This window comes from Aquarana catesbeiana, linkage group LG05 (genome assembly GCF_042186555.1).
Source record: "Aquarana catesbeiana isolate 2022-GZ linkage group LG05, ASM4218655v1, whole genome shotgun sequence".
In the NCBI taxonomy this organism is placed as follows: domain Eukaryota; kingdom Metazoa; phylum Chordata; class Amphibia; order Anura; family Ranidae; genus Aquarana; species Aquarana catesbeiana.
In genome coordinates this window covers 17,583,650-17,602,334 of record NC_133328.1, presented here as the reverse complement: position 1 = coordinate 17,602,334, position 18,685 = coordinate 17,583,650, and the positions used below count along the sequence as shown (strand labels likewise).

The window sequence follows — 18,685 nt, the reverse complement described above, 5'->3', positions numbered from 1 at the left end:
GTAGGTTTAGGAGATATTTCTTGGACCTACAGGTAAGCCTTAATCTAGGCCTACCTGTAGGCCAAAGTGGTCTGTAAGGGTTTACAACCACTTTAAAGAGAAACTTCCTTTTTAAAACTCAGCAGCCAGAAATATTGTAAAATAAGGTTCTTACCAGTACATGGGGTCCAGTGCTGTCTTCCTGCAGCTGGTTCTTCTTACAGCTTTGGGTCACTGGCACCGCCATCTTTTATACAGAAGCCAGCTGTTGCTTCTTGAGGAACCACAGCCAGCTGCCCACTGTGCATGCACAAGCTCGCACATCACTTTGTGAATGGTCCCGTAGCCTCCTGGAATATGTGACGTGTCCCCGAAAGGTTGCAAGAAAGGAGGGGGGCGGGGCAAGGGGTGCCATCAATAAAAATTCAATCATGGTGGTCACGTGATCGGAAAGTTCTTCCTGCCCCCTGGGCGTAAAGACCTTTTTATAAGGGATGCCAGGGCTGGGCGGGAAGGGGTTAAGGGTGCAATCTTTAGACTGAACTTGGCGTCCTTTGCCTTTTTTTTTTTTTTTATATCTCTTGCTTGTGTAAAGATTTGGCACCCCGTTCCCAGAACTGTTCTTGCATGTAGACCCCAGTGATTATTGTTTGTTTTGCATAGGAAAAAAGTAAACAGCAGAGGAGGCTTTATCGAAGATTTCCTTTAAATTTGGTCCCCAAAGATGTAACCGGAATGTTTGTTATTAAGAGAAGAGTATACTTGGCTAGGAAGCCGTCCAAAATGAGTTTATGCACTGTGTCCAAGTCCCATTCATGGCCAGGACTCTTTGTTTCCTGCAGAAGCACAAAAACCACAAAATCACCGCGGGAATTCCACGCAGCATATTGTACGTTCTCTTCCAATTACGCCGGCGATTCCCACCCGTCCATCCCTTTATTAACAGGAATTCTCAAAGCAGTCTGTCATTGCCCCTGTATTTCGGTCATAAAGGGACCTTAACGGCTGTCTTAACAACATCATCAGAGCAATATAAAACTTTGAGTCGTCTCTCTTTTGAACCTTTAACCTGGGAGATTATAGGGAGCTACAGTAAATATTGGGTCCTCCTGAAAGTTTTCTCTTCTAAAAAAATTTTGTATAAAAGACAGAAAGAAAAAGGGAGAGAGAAAGAGGTAGAAGAGATAGAGAGTGAGATAAAGAGAGAGCGTGTGAGAAAAGGATAGAGAGAGTAAGATAAAGAGAAAGATATAGAGGGAGTGAAGTAAAGATAGCAGTGCGTTACAGGCGCCACCCCCCCCTAACACCGCCGCTGCCCTCCCTATCCATGCGCCCGGCCCCTTTCAGGACACCGGGTGCATGAATTCCTATGGTGAGAATTGGGGGGCGGGGTTTGAAGCACATGATTAGTGCCAGAAGTTCTAATAGGCTTCAAAAAAGGGTGGGCTCGGGGCACAGATAGCGTGTGACGATAGTGAATTAATTTTTGCTATTTTCACACTAAATCTTCTCCTAGCCAATCAGGAAGCAGGTGTGAGACGTGTTTCCCGATTGGTCAAAATGTCAGGCGATCCTATTGGACTCCTGACTTGGAGCCAGGGAGGAAGCCGCTGGAGCCAGAGAGGAAGCCTGCCAGCCTGGAGCCGTTGCCTGGAACCCGCACCCGCTAGCCTGGAGCTGCTGCCCACAGACCACGCACCTTTCAGCCTGGAGCCACTGCCTGCGGACCCCGCACCCGCTAGCCTGGAGCCACTGCCCGCACCCGCTAGCCTGGAGCCGCTGCCTGCACCCGCTAGCCTGGAGCCGCTGCCCGCGGACCCGCACCCGCTAGCCTGGAGCCACTGCCCGCACCCGCTAGCCTGGAGCTGCTGCCCGGACCCTGCACCCGCTAGCCTGGTGGCGCTGGCCAGACCCCACACCCGCTAGCCTGGAGCCTCTGCCCGGACCCCGCACCTGCCAGCCTGGAGCCACTGCCTGCACCACGCCGAATGACACCCCCGGCCCCCCGATGTTCCCCGGCCGCCAGAACGGTTACTTCTGGTTGGACTACAAGCCCATAGTCCAACCCTACGCTGCTTTCCTGCTTCTGGATAGACCCTCGGATAGACCCTCAGACAGCCCCCGGGATAGGCCTTAGGTTTCTGGCCTAGCAGCCCGGGGCAATACAACACACGTCCACCCAGACAGACGTCCAGGTGACACAGAACCCCGATCACCTGACTCCACTCAATTAAATTTTCCCAGCAGGCCAAGGGACCCAAGAAAATCCTTGCCAATTGACTGAGACACCCCACCGATTCCTAATCTGTCCTTGCAATGCCCTTGTCTTATCTAGTGTCACCAGATACCTGGCCACCTAGCGACAGAAGAGAGAAGTGAAACAATTCCAAAATTAGGGCGAAATCAATTGACCTCCTAACAATTGTCCAAGGCAACTATCACTTGGCAAATTAAATGTAATGGCAACCCTGCCTAAACATCAGGGTGCCCAAACTCACCCCATATCCACTTTGTATTATCCCTTACCCCATATAATTATTTAGGACATTTTCCTCACATACTCCTTCACCCATCTGCTACCACCAATAAAGCTTAGTAGAATTTAAGCAGAGAACCCCATATTAGGTAATAATAGGTCATAGTACCCCTAGTTGTCTCTTTTTGAATTTTTAGCTTGAAAAATTACAAATTTTCACAATAGGGAGCTACAATAAATATACCTCAACTGAATACTCCGAAAGTTACGGGAATTTTTTTTTTTTTAATATTCTACCAGATGTCCATATTGGACATTCTTAAAGGCCCATCAGCACATCACTCCAAAAAAAGAAAAAAGAATGCAGGCAGCTCTGGCACAGTCTTTCCTATAACTGCCAACCTGATTTTCTTGCACTTTGCTGAAATTAGAGCTACCTTGTCTGCTCAACACCACTAAAAGCTGCCTATATAAATGAAAATGATATAGGTGTCAAACAAAGGATTTAAAAGTCCATTTGCTTGCATAGGAAGTTCTAGGAGAACGCTTAGCCAGTTGCGGTGTGATGCAATTATGGATCTGTGGATATAAATGCAGTCATGTGTGAGATTACAGAGGCTGAGAATAATATATATGTTAAAACAATAAAGTAACTAAGCTGCTGGTCAGCATACAGTTTGCCCCGTGTGGCCCATCCGAACAATTGTATGATATTTTAACCATGTGTTTACCAGGGCAATGTTAAAATTTTGCACACATGTTAAAATTTGCATCTTTTTGCTAGAAATTAAGAATATATTTTATGAAAGCAGAGACCCTGGATAATAAAATGGTGGTGGTTGCAATTTTTAATGTCGCACCAAACATGTCAAGTCTTAAAATTGAGCACATCCATGGAATTGCAAAAAAAATATATAAAAAAAATGCTACCCAAAATTTTTCATAGGGGACGGTTTAAAAGCTTATCAGTTTAGAGTTATTCATAAATAACGACCTTAGAATTCTTGCTCTCACTCTGACGTTCACAACGATACATCACATCATGTGTGGCAAAACTGATATTTGTCCTACGCTGCACTTTTTATATGGGGGGGGGGGGGGTGACGGGGGTGCTTTAAAAAAAAATTAAATTATGTTCATTTATTTTATAAAAATCTTCTTTTACACTTTATATATATATATTTTACATTATTGCTATCACAAGGGGGCTATCAAGCCCTTATGTGATAACATGGGCAGGTGACAGGTACTCTTTATGGAGACATTGGGGGTCTATTGGACCCCTTAATGTATCCCCTGCCCTCCAATGCTTTTGGACATCTGGGCATCTGGGGTGATTAGCGGCAGGGAGGGATCGGATGTTCTCCGAGTTCCTCCTACTCTCACTGTAGGGGCAGCTTCCCATGGTCCCAAGCTCCCCAGAGTGACAGGAGAGCCTGGGAACCACCTTGGCGCTGCCAGGGTAGAGGTGCCCTTTGCTAACTTTTAAAGCCAGTACCAAGCTCACGAGTTGATTTAGCCACTTATCTACCATGCTGTTTATAAATGTACCTTGATAGACAAGTGGTTAAAGCAGCCATTCTCAACCAGGGTACCCTGGAATCCAGGGGTCCCTCTAGATGTTAGTAGGGGTTCCCTAAACCATGGCTAAATCATCTCCTATTTCATGGTGCCTTCATCATTTTGGGGTCAACAACACTTGACAGAGCAAGTACAAGTACACCTATGATACAGTGTCTTGAAAAAGTATTCACACCCCTTGAAATTTTCCACATTTTGTCATGTTACAACCATAAACGTAAATGTATTTTATTGGGATTTTATGTGATAGACCAACACAAAGTGGCACATAATTGTGAAGTGGAAGGAAAATGATAAATGGTTTTCAACATTTTTTACAAATAAATGTGAAAAGTGTGGAGGGACATTTGTATTCAGCCCCCCGGAGTCAATACTTTGTAGAACCGCCTTTCACTGCAATTACAGCTGCAAGTCTTTTTGGGGATGTCTCTACCAGCTTTGCACATCTAGAGAGGGACATTTTTGCCCATTCTTCTTTGGAAAATATCTCAAGCTCTGTCAGATTGGATGGAGAGCGTCTGTGAACAGCAATTTTCAAGTCTTGCCACAGATTCTCAATTGGATTTAGGTCTGGACTTTGACTGGGCCATTCTAACACATTAATATGCTTTGATCTAAACCATTCCATTGTAGCTTTGGCTGTATGTTTAGGGTGGTTGTCCTGCTGAAAGGTGAACCTCTACCTCAGTCTAAAGTCTTTTGTAGACTCTAACAGGTTTTCTTCTAAGATTGTCCTGTATTTGGCTCCATCTATCTTCCCATCAACTCTGATCTGCTTCCCTGTCCCTGCTGAAGAAAAGCATCCCCACAACATTGATGCTGCCACCACCATGTTTCATGGTGGGGATGGTGTGTTCAGGGTGATGTGCAGTGTTAGTTTTCAGCCACACATAGCGTTTTGCTTTTAGGCCAAAAAGTTCAATTTTGGTCTCATCTGACCAGAGCACCTTCTTCCACATGTTTGCTGTGTCCCCCACATGGCTTCTCGCAAACTGCAAACGGGACTTCTTATGTCTTTCTTTCGACAATGTCTTTCTTCTTGCCACTCTTCCATAGAGGGCAGATTTGTGGAGAACACGACTAATAGTTGTCCTGTGGACAGATTCTCCCACCTGAGCTGTGGATCTCTGCAGCTCCTCCAGAGTTACCATGGGCCTCTTGGCTCTTCTCTGATGAATGCTCTCCTTGCCTGGCCGGTCAGTTTAGGTGGACGGCCATGTCTTGGTAGGTTTGTAGTTGTGCCATATTCTTTTTATTTTCGGATGATGGATTGAACAGAGCTCCGTGAGATGTTCAAAGCTTGGGATATTTTTTTTATAGCCGAACTCTGTTTTAAACTTCTCCACAACTTTATCCCTGACCTGTCTGGTGTGTTCCTTGGCCTTCATGATGCTGTTTGTGCACTAAGGTTCTCTAAGAAACCTCTGAGGGCTTCACAGAACAGCTGTATTTATACTGAGATTAAATTACACACAGGTGGACTCTATTCACTAATGAAGTGACTTCTGAAGGCAATTGGTTCCACTATATTTTAGTTAGGGGTATCAGAGAAAAGGGGGCTTAATGCAAATGCACACCACACTTTTTCAAATATTTATTTGTAAAAAAAATTGAAAACTATTTATCATTTTCCTTCCACTTCACAATTATGTGCCACTTTGTGTTGGTCTATCACATAAAATCCCAATAAAATACATTTACGTTTTTGGTTGTAACATGACAAAATGTGGAAAACGTCCAAGGGGTATGAATACTTTTTAAAGGCCCTGTAATGTAAGATGTCTGTAATGGTGGAATTCTTACCACCAATGTAATGGGTGTTTTTCTCATTGACTCCCAATGAATTGGTTTTAGTGGGGTTTCTCGGGACCTAACAATGATTTCAAGTGTTCCTCTGACGTAAAAAGATTGAGAAAGGCCTTTTTAAAGCGGAACTGCAGTGTATCTGAGCACCACAAATTGAAAATACTGTTTTGTTCACTTATATAATACAAATCAAACTTCCCCATCCACCCATGTCTCCATGCTTTATTTTATTGGAAAACCCTTTTATTGAGAAAACATATTAGATTGTGGCCACTGGCCACCAATTTAAAGGTGGCCTTGTCTACTGACGACCAATATAAGGAGCATTCTTCCCAGTGACCACCAGTGGGAGGGGCATTATTCCCATTGACCGCCAATGCAATGGGCCTCTTTTTCCTTGATCACCAGTGTAAGGTGGTCCTTTTCCCACCGACCACCAAACTATAAATGCCCTTTTCTGCTGACCACCAATGTAAGGGACATTCTTCCCACTGACCACCAGTGTAAGGGGTATTCCTTCCACTAACCACCAGTGCAATGGGCCTCTTCTTCCAGAATCACCAGTGTAAGGGAATCAATCTCCCAATAATCGCCAATGTACGGTGGTCCTTCTTCCACTGACCACCAATCTAAAGGTGCCCTTTTCTACTGACCACCAATGTGAAGAGCTTTTTTTCCACTGACCACCAGTGCAATGGGCCTCTTCTTTCCTGATCACCAGTGTAAGGGGGGCAGTCTCCCACTGGCCACCAATCTAAAGGTGCCCTTCTCTATGGATGACCAATGTTAGGAGCATTATTGTGACAGCATTAGAAAGGGGCATTATTCCCAATGACCACCATTGCAATGGGCCTCGTCTTACATGATCACCAGTGTAAGGTGGTCTTTTCCCACTGACCACCAATCTAAAGCTACCCTTTTCTACTGACCACCAATGTAAGGGGCATTCTTCCCTCTGACCACCAGTGCAACTGGCCTCGTCTTCTCTGATCACCAATGTAAGAGGTCAGCCTCCCAATAATCGCCTATGTAAGGTGGTTCTTTTCTCTCTGACCACCAATCTAAAGGTGCCCTTCTCTACTGACCACCAATGTAAAGAGCATTCTTCCCACTGACCACCAGTGCAATAGGCCCTTCTTCCCTGATCACCAGTGTAAGGGAATCAGTCTCCCAATAAACATCAATGTAAGGTGGTCCAGATGGTCCAATGTTTAGTGGTGGACCACCAGTGCAATGAGCCTCTTTTTTTTTTTTGATCACCAGTGTAAAGGGGGCAGTCTCCCAATAATCACCAATGTAAGGTGGTCCTTCCCCTGCTGGCCACCAATGTAAAGGTGCCCATCTCTACTGATGACCAATGACCACCATCGCAATGGGCCTCTTCTTCCTTGATCACCAATGCAAGGTGGTCCTTCCCCCACTGGCCACCAATCTAAAGATGCCCATCTCTACTGATGACCAGTGACCGCCATCGCAATGGGCCTCTTCTTCCTTGATCACTTGATCACCAGTGTAAGGTGGTCCTTTTCCCACTGACCACCAATCTAAAGATGCCCTTTTCTACTGACCACCAATGTAGAGGAACTGCTTAACAATACGGATCTAAAACAAAGACGTTGCTCTGAGTCCTGAGCAACATACTGAACCTAAGACAACCAATGGGAAGAATTTACATATAGAAGGATCAGAATCGGTGCCAGCTTGGGAACTGTGCATGGCCTTTAACGACTGACATTTGCGTCGCTGTGCTGCCTGTGATGCACAAGACATTACTCAACTTTAATTAAGAATATGTTAGAGGAAGAAGAGAGGTGAACTTTCATTCATCACGTCTTCTCAGCAGGAGAGCGATGTCAGCGAACACATCAGGGGAAGGAGACGGAGATCAGGAATCTCTGTAGTGTTACAGCGAACATAATCCCAGGGTGGACATGACACTTCTGATGTAATGAGCAGATATAGAGAGTAAGGTCGTATCTCAGACATGTCCATCCACTCTCACGTCATGTAACCTGTCCGACCCTCACAGAATGCAAAGTCTTTTTCTGTACCTGTCCAGCCATATCAGCCCATACAGTGCAAGAAACCAAGAAAGGCAAAATATAAGCAGATTAAACAACGACTTAACACGCTAATACCAATATCGCTTTCAATTGATCTTCAAAGCAATGATTTGCATAATCGCTTGGCCACTATGATCTGTTCTCAGATACAGCATACAATCAATAAATTCCCGGACCATCCAATCCACGCGTCTTGATCAAAAATGATTCTGCAGGTGGTACTTTTTTTTTTTTTATGCTCGGCTTGTGATTCAATCTGTATGCATTGATTAGAAAAAAAAAAAAAAACAATATTATCTCCCTTACTCCACGCTTTAAAAATAAAAAAAACTTCCAAATTGCACAGCAGCTGCAATATACTTCCAAAATTACTTCCCAATAAAATAAAACAAATACTAATTGCAGCGCTACCAAATGATAAAGTGCAAAACCTATGCAAATCAATAAATAAAACAAAATGACAAATAAAGAAGTTAAATTGATAATCAGTTGATACATAAAAAACGTATTTGTGTTATAAACCAATATACCATATAATTCATGTGATGTATCAAATAAAGTTTATTCAATAAAGTTCTTTTCGAAAAACTGATCAGTTTATTGAATGAACTTTATTTGATACATCACATGAATTATATGGTTTATAACACACAAACGTGTCACAAGATTTATTGTATCAATTCATTATTAATGTAGCTTTTTTATTTGTCACTTTGTTTTATATTATTTTTTTTTATTATTATTTTGCATATGTTTTGCACCTTGATGATTTGGTAGTGCTGCCTCTGAAAGTTTTTTAAAAAAAAAATTTATTTACATTGATTGGTCAAGCGAATAATTTACAGATAACATATAGAGGCTTAGAGGGTGTTGGTAGAAAGAGTTTTCTTTTATAGATTTTCTTTATTGTATAAATAATATACAGTAGACCTAGCTAAGTAATCGTGTTGGAAGCATCACACACATCCTGTTGCAGAAAAGGAATTGCATGCTTATTCATTGGCTCCCATGTGACTTCCTAGGTACAGAAATCAGTACCCTTCATCTTTTGGCTACAAACACTGTACACTTTGAAGCTGACTCTTTGGAAAAAAACGTAAATAATAATATAGGACAGTGCCAGAGCTTCCTGATTGCTATTAAAATGGAAATGAAAAAACAATAAGGCCCTGCATTTTACCGTACTGGATGAATGTGGACCACCACTAGGAAAAACAGAAAGTAATTGTTTTCTATGTGTCCTGTTCACATTGCAATGAATCCTGGAGGTGCAGAGGAGCTGTGATAAAATACAGACATCAGTGGCATATCATTCATGTGTGCAGGGCCCAGAAGTAAGGGGGGCCCACTGAATCCTTACACACACTGCCCACATGGATTACAAAAAGAAACCACAGCCACTTTCCTGAGCCCAAAAAAACCCTACCCTCTCTCCACCTCAGAACCCCCCGACCCCCCTTCTCTCTTCCTCAGACATCCCCTCTCTCCTCAGACATCCCCTCTCTTCCCCTCAGACCCCCCTCTCTCCTCAAACCCTCCTCTCCTCAGGCCCTCCTCTCCTCCTCCTCAGACCCCCCCCCCCAGACCTCCCTTCTCTCTTTCTCAGACCCCCCTAGACCTCCCCTCTCTCCTCAGAAATCCCCTCTCTTCCCCTCAGACCCCCCTCTCTTCTCCTCAGACCCCCCTCTCTCCTCCTCAGACCCCCCCAGACCACCCTTCTCTCTTCCTCAGACCCCCTAGACCTCCACTTTCTCCTCAGACATACCCTCTTTTCTCCTCAGACCTCCCTCTCTCCTCCTCAGACCCCCCCAGACCACCCTTCTCTCTTCCTCAGACCCCCTAGACCTCCCCTCTCTCCTCAGACATCCCCTCTCTTCCCCTCAGATCCCCCTCTCTTCTCAGACCCCGCTCTCTCCTCAAACCCCCCCTAGACCTCCCCTCTCTCCTCAGACATCCCCTCTCTTCCCCTCAGACTCCCTCTCTCCTCCTCAGACCCCCCTCTATCCTCCTCAGACCCCCTCTATCCTCCTCAGACCGCCTCTCTCTTCCTCAGACCCCCCCCTCTCCTCCTCAGACCCTCCTCTCCTCAGGCCCTCCTCTCATCCTCCTCAGAACCCCCTTTCTCCCCCTCAGACTTCCTAGCCCTCTCCCTACCTAAGACCCCCCCAGATCTCCCTTTCTCTTCCTCAGACCCCCGATACCTCCCCTCTTTCCTTAGACATCCCCTCTCTTCTCCTCAGACCCCCTTCTCTTCTCCTCAGACCCCCTTCACCTCCTCAAATCTCCCTTTCTCCCCCTCAGACTCCCTAGACCTTCCCTCTCCCTTCCTAAGATCCCCTCAGATCCCCCCTTTCTCCTCCTTAGACCCTCCAGACCTTCCCTCGCCTCCTCAGACCCCCAAGATCCCCCCATTGCTCCTTAGTCCCCCCCCAGATGCTTCTCCTCCTCAGACTTCCCCTCTCTACTCCCCAGGTCCTTCAAACCCCCTCCCTCTCCTCCTCAGACCCCACAACCCCCCCAACTTTGCTTTTTAGAATTTGACTACGGGAAACTCAAACCTGTTTAGTGGCGATAGCTTTTGCACATTGTTATTACACTTTGTACTGCTTTTTTAAAAACATGCGCACACCTCTTTTCCCCCTCGTTCTGCACTGTACATTCCTTATTTAACATGACCACATTCTGCACTATGTAAGTCATCTCAGACTCTAACCACACCCCCTTTAAGCCACGCCCAATATTTAGCACGATTTAAACCGCAACCACTTTTTGCCACGACACGCTTAACGCTTTTCTGGATGCCTGTGCCCCACTTTTGATCTTGCACACAGGCCCACTGAATTCACGATACGTCCCTGGCAGATGTGCAGCATTTTATTGCAGACTACAGGCAGGTATTGCATGGCACTGCACAGCAGCACAATGCACCACGCTGCTGCACAGTGACATCAATGAAGTGTCACTTTGTGCACTTCAAATAAAGAAAAAAAAACAGGGAACTGTGTGATGCACTGAAACGCACCTCACACCACCCCCTACCGTCATCTCACTGCTGCCAGAATGGACAGCTGACTGCACAGGACAGTCAGGACTAACAAAACAAGAAATTGTTATTCAGTATTAGGCTTGGGCGTGTCTGAACTCCCACGTACCGGATCCCACCAGGAAGCCAACACTGCACACGGCTAATCGCAGGCAGTGAGACATTTCCCGGTTTGCAGCTGCATAGTACATATACTGTATATAACCAGACAGATAGGATGTGATATTGAATATTTGTGGCAATTAAAATCTTTTATTCATCCTATGATGAAGGCAGATGGCAACCGCACAGTATTTAGTAAACAAGTGGGGGCTCGTCCGGGATCTAATATATATAAATACTGTATACATATAATCAGACAGATGGGATGTGATGCCAAAAATTTTGAGTATCATATCTCATCTGTTCGGTAAATTATAGTGGCGAGTGTGGATCCTGCTTGATGTGTATATCTTGTATTGAAGGATCTGTCACCTGTTACATGAAGCTCACCCAAATTTGCTAATATGTATAGATATATGTTACATCCTGTGGTAAGAGGTATTGCAGGGGAGGACAGCTCTGGAATCAAATGAGCATTGCAGTCTGGTTTGCCCTTTTTTTCAACTCAGACTTGGGACATTTTTTAGAAGTAAAAATTTAGCATATGGGTGTTCATCTAGGCCTAATAGAAATTTAGGCCATGGGTCATCGTGTTCATCTATGGCACATATGACAAACACAAGGCCCATGGGCCGAATCCGGCCCGCCTGGCCTTGTCATGTGGCCCTCACACCCAGTTTTGCAACCGGAACGTGGCAGAACTCTATTCCACCACCTCCGGTCCTCACCCTCCACTCCCGCTCCCCACTGTCACTTGTAAACACAGAAGCCTTCTGTACTTACAAGGGACAGCTGTGCGTTAAGTGCCTCCCGGAATGAACAGATCCCTGCCCCCATTCATGGCAGGGTGCAGCGGAAACAGATCTCCAGAATTTGAGAGAGCAAACAATCTCCCTGCATGGCGAGGCAGAGCCTCCTACACAGGGAGGTAGGAGAGAGAGATGTGAGGAAGCTTCGGGGGGGTTGGAGTTGGGGTTGTACACTGTGCATAGCGCATCCCTAAACTCTACACTTTGTACGTAGCGCACCCCTAAATCCTGCACTCTGTACATAGCACTCTCCTGAACTCTGCACTCTGTACATAGTGCACCCCTAAACCCTGCACTCTGTACATAGCGCACCCCTAAACCCTGCACTCTGTACATAGCGCACCCCTAAACCCTGCACTCTGTACATAGCGCACCCCTAAACCCTGCACTCTGTATATAGCGCACACCTAAACCCTGCACATAGCGCACCCCTAAACCCTGCACTCTGTACATAGCGCACCCCTAAACCCTGCACTCTGTACATAGCGCACCCCTGAACTCTGCACTCTGTACGTAAAACACTCCTGAACTCTGCACTCTGCGTAAAGCACTCCTGAACTCTGCACTCTGTGCGTAAAGCACTCCTGAACTCTGCACTCTGTACGTAGCACACCCCAAAAAGCTGCACTCTGTACATAGCACACTCCTGAACCCTGCACTCTGTATATATGGCACCTCTAAACCCTGCACTCTGTATGTAATCCACTCCTGAACTCTGCACTCTGTATGTAATGCACTCCTGAAATCTGCACTCTGTACATAGCGCACCCCTAAACCCTGCACTCTGTACATAGCACACTCCTGAACCCTGCACTCTGTATGTAATGCACTCCTGAACTCTGCACTCTGTACATAGCACACCCCAAAAAGCTGCACTCTGTACATAGCACACTCTTGAACCCTGCACTCTCTATGTAATGTGCTCCTGAACTCTACACCCTGTACGTAGTGCACCCCTAAACCCTGCACCCTGTACATAGCGCACCCCTAAACCTTGCACTCTGTATATAGCACACTTCTAAACCCTGCACTCTGTATATAGCACATCCCTAAACTCTGCACTCTGTATGTAATGCACTCCTGAACTCTGCACGTAGCACTCCTGAACCCTGCACTCTGTACATAGTACACTCCTGAACCCTGCACTCTGTATGTAATGCACTCCTGAACTCTGCACTCTGTACAATGCGCACCCCAGATAAAACCGGCTTTTTGACGGTAACTATACTGCTGTTGCATCCCGCCATGAAAATTTGTTTGAAACCCCTGATCTATGCCTTACCACGACTTGAGTTGCTGACCTGGGACAAGCATATGGATAAGAGTCCTGATTTTGCTGGCTGTGTAATTGCTTGTTAAAACAGTGATTTATTAACTAGAGAAGTGAGGATGAAGATGATGACCTGGGCACTCAGGCTGTAGTGGCAGTTCCCATAAAATGATTTTGACAGGTTCTCTTTAAGAACTGAACAGATTACTGAACTCAATGCACTCGGTGGCTTAAAATGTTGAGAAAATGAATTTACCAGAAAGCAATTAACTCAGAGAAACCACAATCTGGACCGCAGAGGTCACTTTGCAGGAAGTAAATCAATTTAGCTTTTCCATTTAATATTGGCACAAAGCATGAGCAACCGGAGTGCAACCAGTAAATTCAATATATCTGTCTGAATGCGCAATCAGGAGATAACCTCATCTGCATTCTGGTGTAAAGGTAAGAGAACAACAGCAGTCTGGAAAAAAGAACACGATGCAATATACCTGTCAGCAACTTTACAAGTCTGCATGAAGAAATTTCTGACATCTTTGACAATATACAGCAACAGTATCATTTTTCAAAAAAAAAAAAAAAAAAAAATCTCAACCTTTTATCATTCAATAGCCATCCTTAAACTCCAGTCAATAATCCGGTCCAGGCTGAGATGATGTCATCAGTCTCCTGCAAGGAGGAGGAAGCATTTCCTCAGTCTCCTCTCCCCCCCCTCAGTGATCAGACTCCAACATTTGTAAATTTTTAGCAACTCATGAGGCGAGCGGATCTAAGTCAGATATTTTGTGAACTGTACCAAGATTTACATGATTGTGTCAATTTGGAGTCGTCATCTCAGTCCAGGAAGTAGGTGGCGACCCTGGATGATGCCTGAACAAAAGATGGCTCCGTCCTTCTGAAGAGGAAAGCCGATGAAAGCATTGTCAGGGGGAGTACTGTGGTCTCTGGGAGAAGTAATAAATACTTAAAAACCATGGGGGTTGATTTACGAAAACTGGAGTGCAAAATCTGGTGCAGCTCTGCATAGAAACCAATCAACTTCCAGTTATCGAATGTGGGACGGGTGGGACTTTACATGTACCTTGTAGAGTCTAATAAATACACATACCAAAAAGGCTTAAAAAAAATAAACAAATCTTTCATTCCCATATACAAATGGTTAGATTTAAAAAATTTGAATACAACTGTTTAAAACCACAGTTACTGTAAAGCCTCGTACACACAATCGGACTGTCCGACGGGAAATGTTCGATGTCAGGCTGTTGTCGGTAAAACTGACTGTGTGTACGCTCTATCGGACAATTGTTGTCGGACTTTCCGCTAACAAATGTTGCTTAGCATGTTTTCTAATTTTCCGCGGACAAATGTCTGTTTTCGGATTTTCCGAGCGTGTGTACACAAGTCCGTCACACAAAATTCCAAAGTACAAACACGCATGCTCGGAAGCAAGGACGAGCCGGAAGCGGTCGGTCTTGTAAACTAGCGTTCGTAATGGAGAATTAACATTCGTGACGCAGCAAATTATGAAATCTCCAAATGCAGCGCACAATTCTCTTCTTCTTTAATGGGATAATAATGAAGCTGCTTTGCTGGAGATACTGATGGAGTTATTGCAAACAAATTTTCAAAGGCTTTTTTTTTCCAGTGATATCAAGAATAATATTATTATGCTTTTTTCTTTTTTTTTTTTTTTGGGTAAGTTACCACAACACCATTATCCCGTAGATTTTAAGATCAAAGATACAACTATGTTGGTGACCCTTGTCAATTTTACATTGTATTTTTTTAAATATAACTGCCAACTCCCAAACTGTCATTTGAAGTAAAACACATCGCCAAGTATTATTCTCCACAATTTTTTTATTATGCATTAAAAAAAAAATTAGACATGCTATCTGCCAATAGAACTTAACCAAAAAGCGCATTCTATGAATCCAAAAATCTAGAAAATATACCAAATCAAATCATTATTCAACTAAAATAATAATGTCAAAGCAATAACTCCACGGCCAATAATAAATAACACGTTATCTCCTCCGATTCCGCAACATGTCTGGTTGATGAACGGCCGTTCAGAAACGAACTGAAAAGCGCTAAATGAAAAACGCGAAAAGAAAAGCGCGAAGCCAAACTTCTACTAACACGAAATTAGCAGAAGGAGCCCAAAGCGTGGCGCTAAAGAGCTGAAAAACAAGGTAGTACGTCACTACGTTCGTATTTGTTGGCCAACAATTGTGTGGCCGTGTGTATGCAAGACAAGTTTGGGCCAACGCCCTTCGGACAAAAGTCCACGGTTTTGTTGGCCAACAATCCGATCGTGTGTACGAGGCTTTAGTCTATCCAGGATGTGCTGGTCCTGGCTGAAGAATCGAGAAAACTAGCCAATCAACTTCCAGGTTGTTTGGTCAAAGCTTAATTGAACATGCTGATGTTAGAAGCTGATTGGCTACCATGCACAGCTGCACCAGATTTTGCACTCTCCAGGTTTAGTAAGTCAACCCCTATAGCTGATGTTGGTCCACTAGCACCACAAATTATTTTAATGTTAAACTAAAAAAAAAAAACAAACAAACAAAAAAAAACAACTGGAAAGGTTGGTTTGGGTAGCAAAGACAAGGCCTGCTCCAAACTTTGATGAAATACCTCCAACCACGAAGCGGGTAACATAGGAGGTAATATTAGACAAGTATCTATTTTTTGACAGTTTCGTGATTCCTTTATCAATAATTATAGGAGTGCGATCTGTGCAATTCAATTCCATGTCTGGATTCAGATGAAGTCGAAGGATGTAATTAATTGCTCTGCTGCTCCTTAATGTTTTTGGCTACAGTTGTAATAAAAGAAAATCAGCCTTTCTCTGTGTTAATTAAGTAGATTGGATTACGCATCTCAGAGGACTAAGTAACATCATCGGCAATAATTCTTTGTATCCAACCATAGATCTGCTCCTTCAGCATCAGGAAAGCAATCAAATTTAAAGACAACGTGTGTTTTACCCGGGCAAAGTCCAAACGCAATATTCCCCACACACACCAAGGATTCCTCAAATGGGTCCAAAGCTTCATTTACATAGTCCACCTACGGCAACGGTTCCGGGCCCCTTCATCGTCACTTGCCTGATGAAGTGGCCTTACTTGGCTCTGAAACGTTGCCGTATGTGGACCATGTGAATGAAGATCCTTGGTGTGCTGATGACATTTCTTCCTCTTACCCAGCCAAAGAGTTCACTTAATTACCACCACCCCCCCCCCCGCCCTTTCCTCCCACGTTGCTTGTACCAAAATCTTTGAGGGCCACTTTGCACCAGAATGCGCAGTGGGAAACCCACGTTCCCTGTGCGTTTCCCGCAGAGTGTTAAAAATGTGTTGCAGCTGCGATCTGCAGTGGATGTCGATATTAATTTAATGGCACCCCAAATGCAGTTCGCCCACACAGGTGAACCACCAAAGTACCATGCGATGCGGTTGCAGTGAGTTTGCAAAAGTAGTGCATGCATCACTTTTGGGGCGGTGCAATTTTAAATTCTGCAAATCGCAGAACTACATGTCAAGCTCATAGGAACATGCAGCGCATTCCTGTGTCATTCCCGGTTGGAACCGGTCCTCAAAGAGATCACATGACAGCAGAGTGTTCTCACGCAAGACCCTTTCATCAGGCGTGTGTACAACCCCGCCCAGCTTCCTTTGCAGCTCAAGGGGAATGGTTGGGTGGGGGGGGGGGGGGCTAGTTGGGGCTAAAAATGAGCCCCCAACCTCAAGTGTAAACTTGCCCTAAGGCATTTGACAGGCAATGAAGAGGTGATCTGTTACCTCCTCACCTTCTTGTTTTAACTCTTTAATTGTCACACCACCATTTAACCAGCTATGTTCACCAACCCCCAACTTCAAGTGTAAATGACCCCCAACAACATCAGGAAATTAAGGATTTAAGTTACTGTTGCTTTTTTGTTGACTGCTGATTAGATCTACATTGTTAGATCAAGTGCTGATGTTGAATGAGAAGATTTGGTCCCAGTTGGTATTTTATTGCACACTACAGGTGTTCAGTAGGGTTGGGGTTAGGTATTGATGTTGGATGAGAAGATCTGGCAAACAACTGGCATTCTATTACACCCCAAAGATGCTCAGTAGGATTGAGGTCAAGTACTGAGTTTGGATGAGAAAACTTGACTCCCAATTCGCATTCCATTACTTCCCAAAGGATTTGTAGTAGGGTTGAGGTCAGGGCTCTGTGCAGGACAATTGAGTTTCCTCCAAACTGGTCATACCATGTCTTTATGGAGCTGGCTTTGTACACAGGGGCACAGCATGTTGGAACAGAAAAGGGCCTTCATCAAAAGGTTGGAAGGGCAGAGCTGTTCATGTGTAAAATATCTTTGTATTCTGTAGCAATAACAGTAGTCTTCATAAGGAACACCTGAACTCACTTGGAAGAAGGTCCACATACATTTGACCATATAGTGTATTCAGGTTTTTAGTGGGTGCTGAAGAGTTAAAGTAGCTCACAGTTTATCCCTCTGGGATTCCAATGGGAGGTGTTCTTATTTCACAGGTCAGCACACCTACACCAGCTTTTAAAGAAGGTCGCTCACTTAGCCCATTTCACTTCTTGTTCAGTTTTCTATTTTATATTGTAGGCCTAGCCAGAAGGTGACTCAGCCCACCAGACCCTGTTACTGGAACCTCACGTTGGACTTATCCTTTAAATGCAGTGTATTTCTGAGGCCAGAAGAGGGTGATAATTACCTTCAAATGGAAAGGTCTTCTACCAAATATGTATCACCCTCCTTGTGTAGTCTGCTAGGCAATTTTAGCTTTGGCTCCTTCTGTAATCAAGGGAGCAGTGATTGTTTGGTCTGTCCTGTTCAGTGTCTCACAGGCTGGGAGTTTGATTTCTTCCCCCTGCCTCTGGAAGAAGCTTCCAGAACTTAGAGTGGGAGATTCAAATCAACCAGCCTGAGTAATTAGTTGGGTCCAGCTAATCCCTGGAGTGGAAGTGTTCAGAAGGGGGCTGGAGTGCAGATAAATAGTCTGAGACATTGGAGAGCTGGGTTCCTTCTCTCCAGGAAAGTCCCAGAGGTGCAGGGGCTACTGCTGCTGGGTGGCCATGGACTGAATAGCTATTCTAGGAAGCCTCAGAGGTGCTAGGATCAAAGGCTCAAATGGACTTTGCTCAGAGCTGAGCGCAGAACAGCACCACAAAGGATCAAGTCCTGAAAGGTGCCAACGCACTTATTGGATTGTGTCCTAAATCTACTCCCACCTCCATATTAACACTATTCTATCTACCCTGTAAAAGAAAAGATGTCTATACTTCTTCTGAAGCTGCTCTGGTCTGATCACATGATCGGCTTCCAGCGTCGGCTTCAGTGTAGAGGAGTTCCATAGGCATACTATGGGGTATCCATTGACAGCTGCCCCCCCTCTACATTGCAGCCAGAGCTGGAAGCCTGTCATGTGACCAGACTGGAACGGCTTCAAACTAGTTAAGGATGCACATCTTTACTTTTGCAGGGAAGATAGAATAGGCTTAGAATGGGGGTTAGAGTAGATTTAG

The 18,685-nt window shown here is 44.7% G+C and overlaps 1 protein-coding gene across 2 annotated transcripts in view; it reads left to right on the top strand.

The window, feature by feature from the left end:
* Positions 1-18,685, top strand: part of VIPR1 (vasoactive intestinal peptide receptor 1) — a 409,687-nt gene that overhangs the window by 379,924 nt on the left and 11,078 nt on the right. The gene's annotated exons all lie outside the window — the stretch shown is intronic.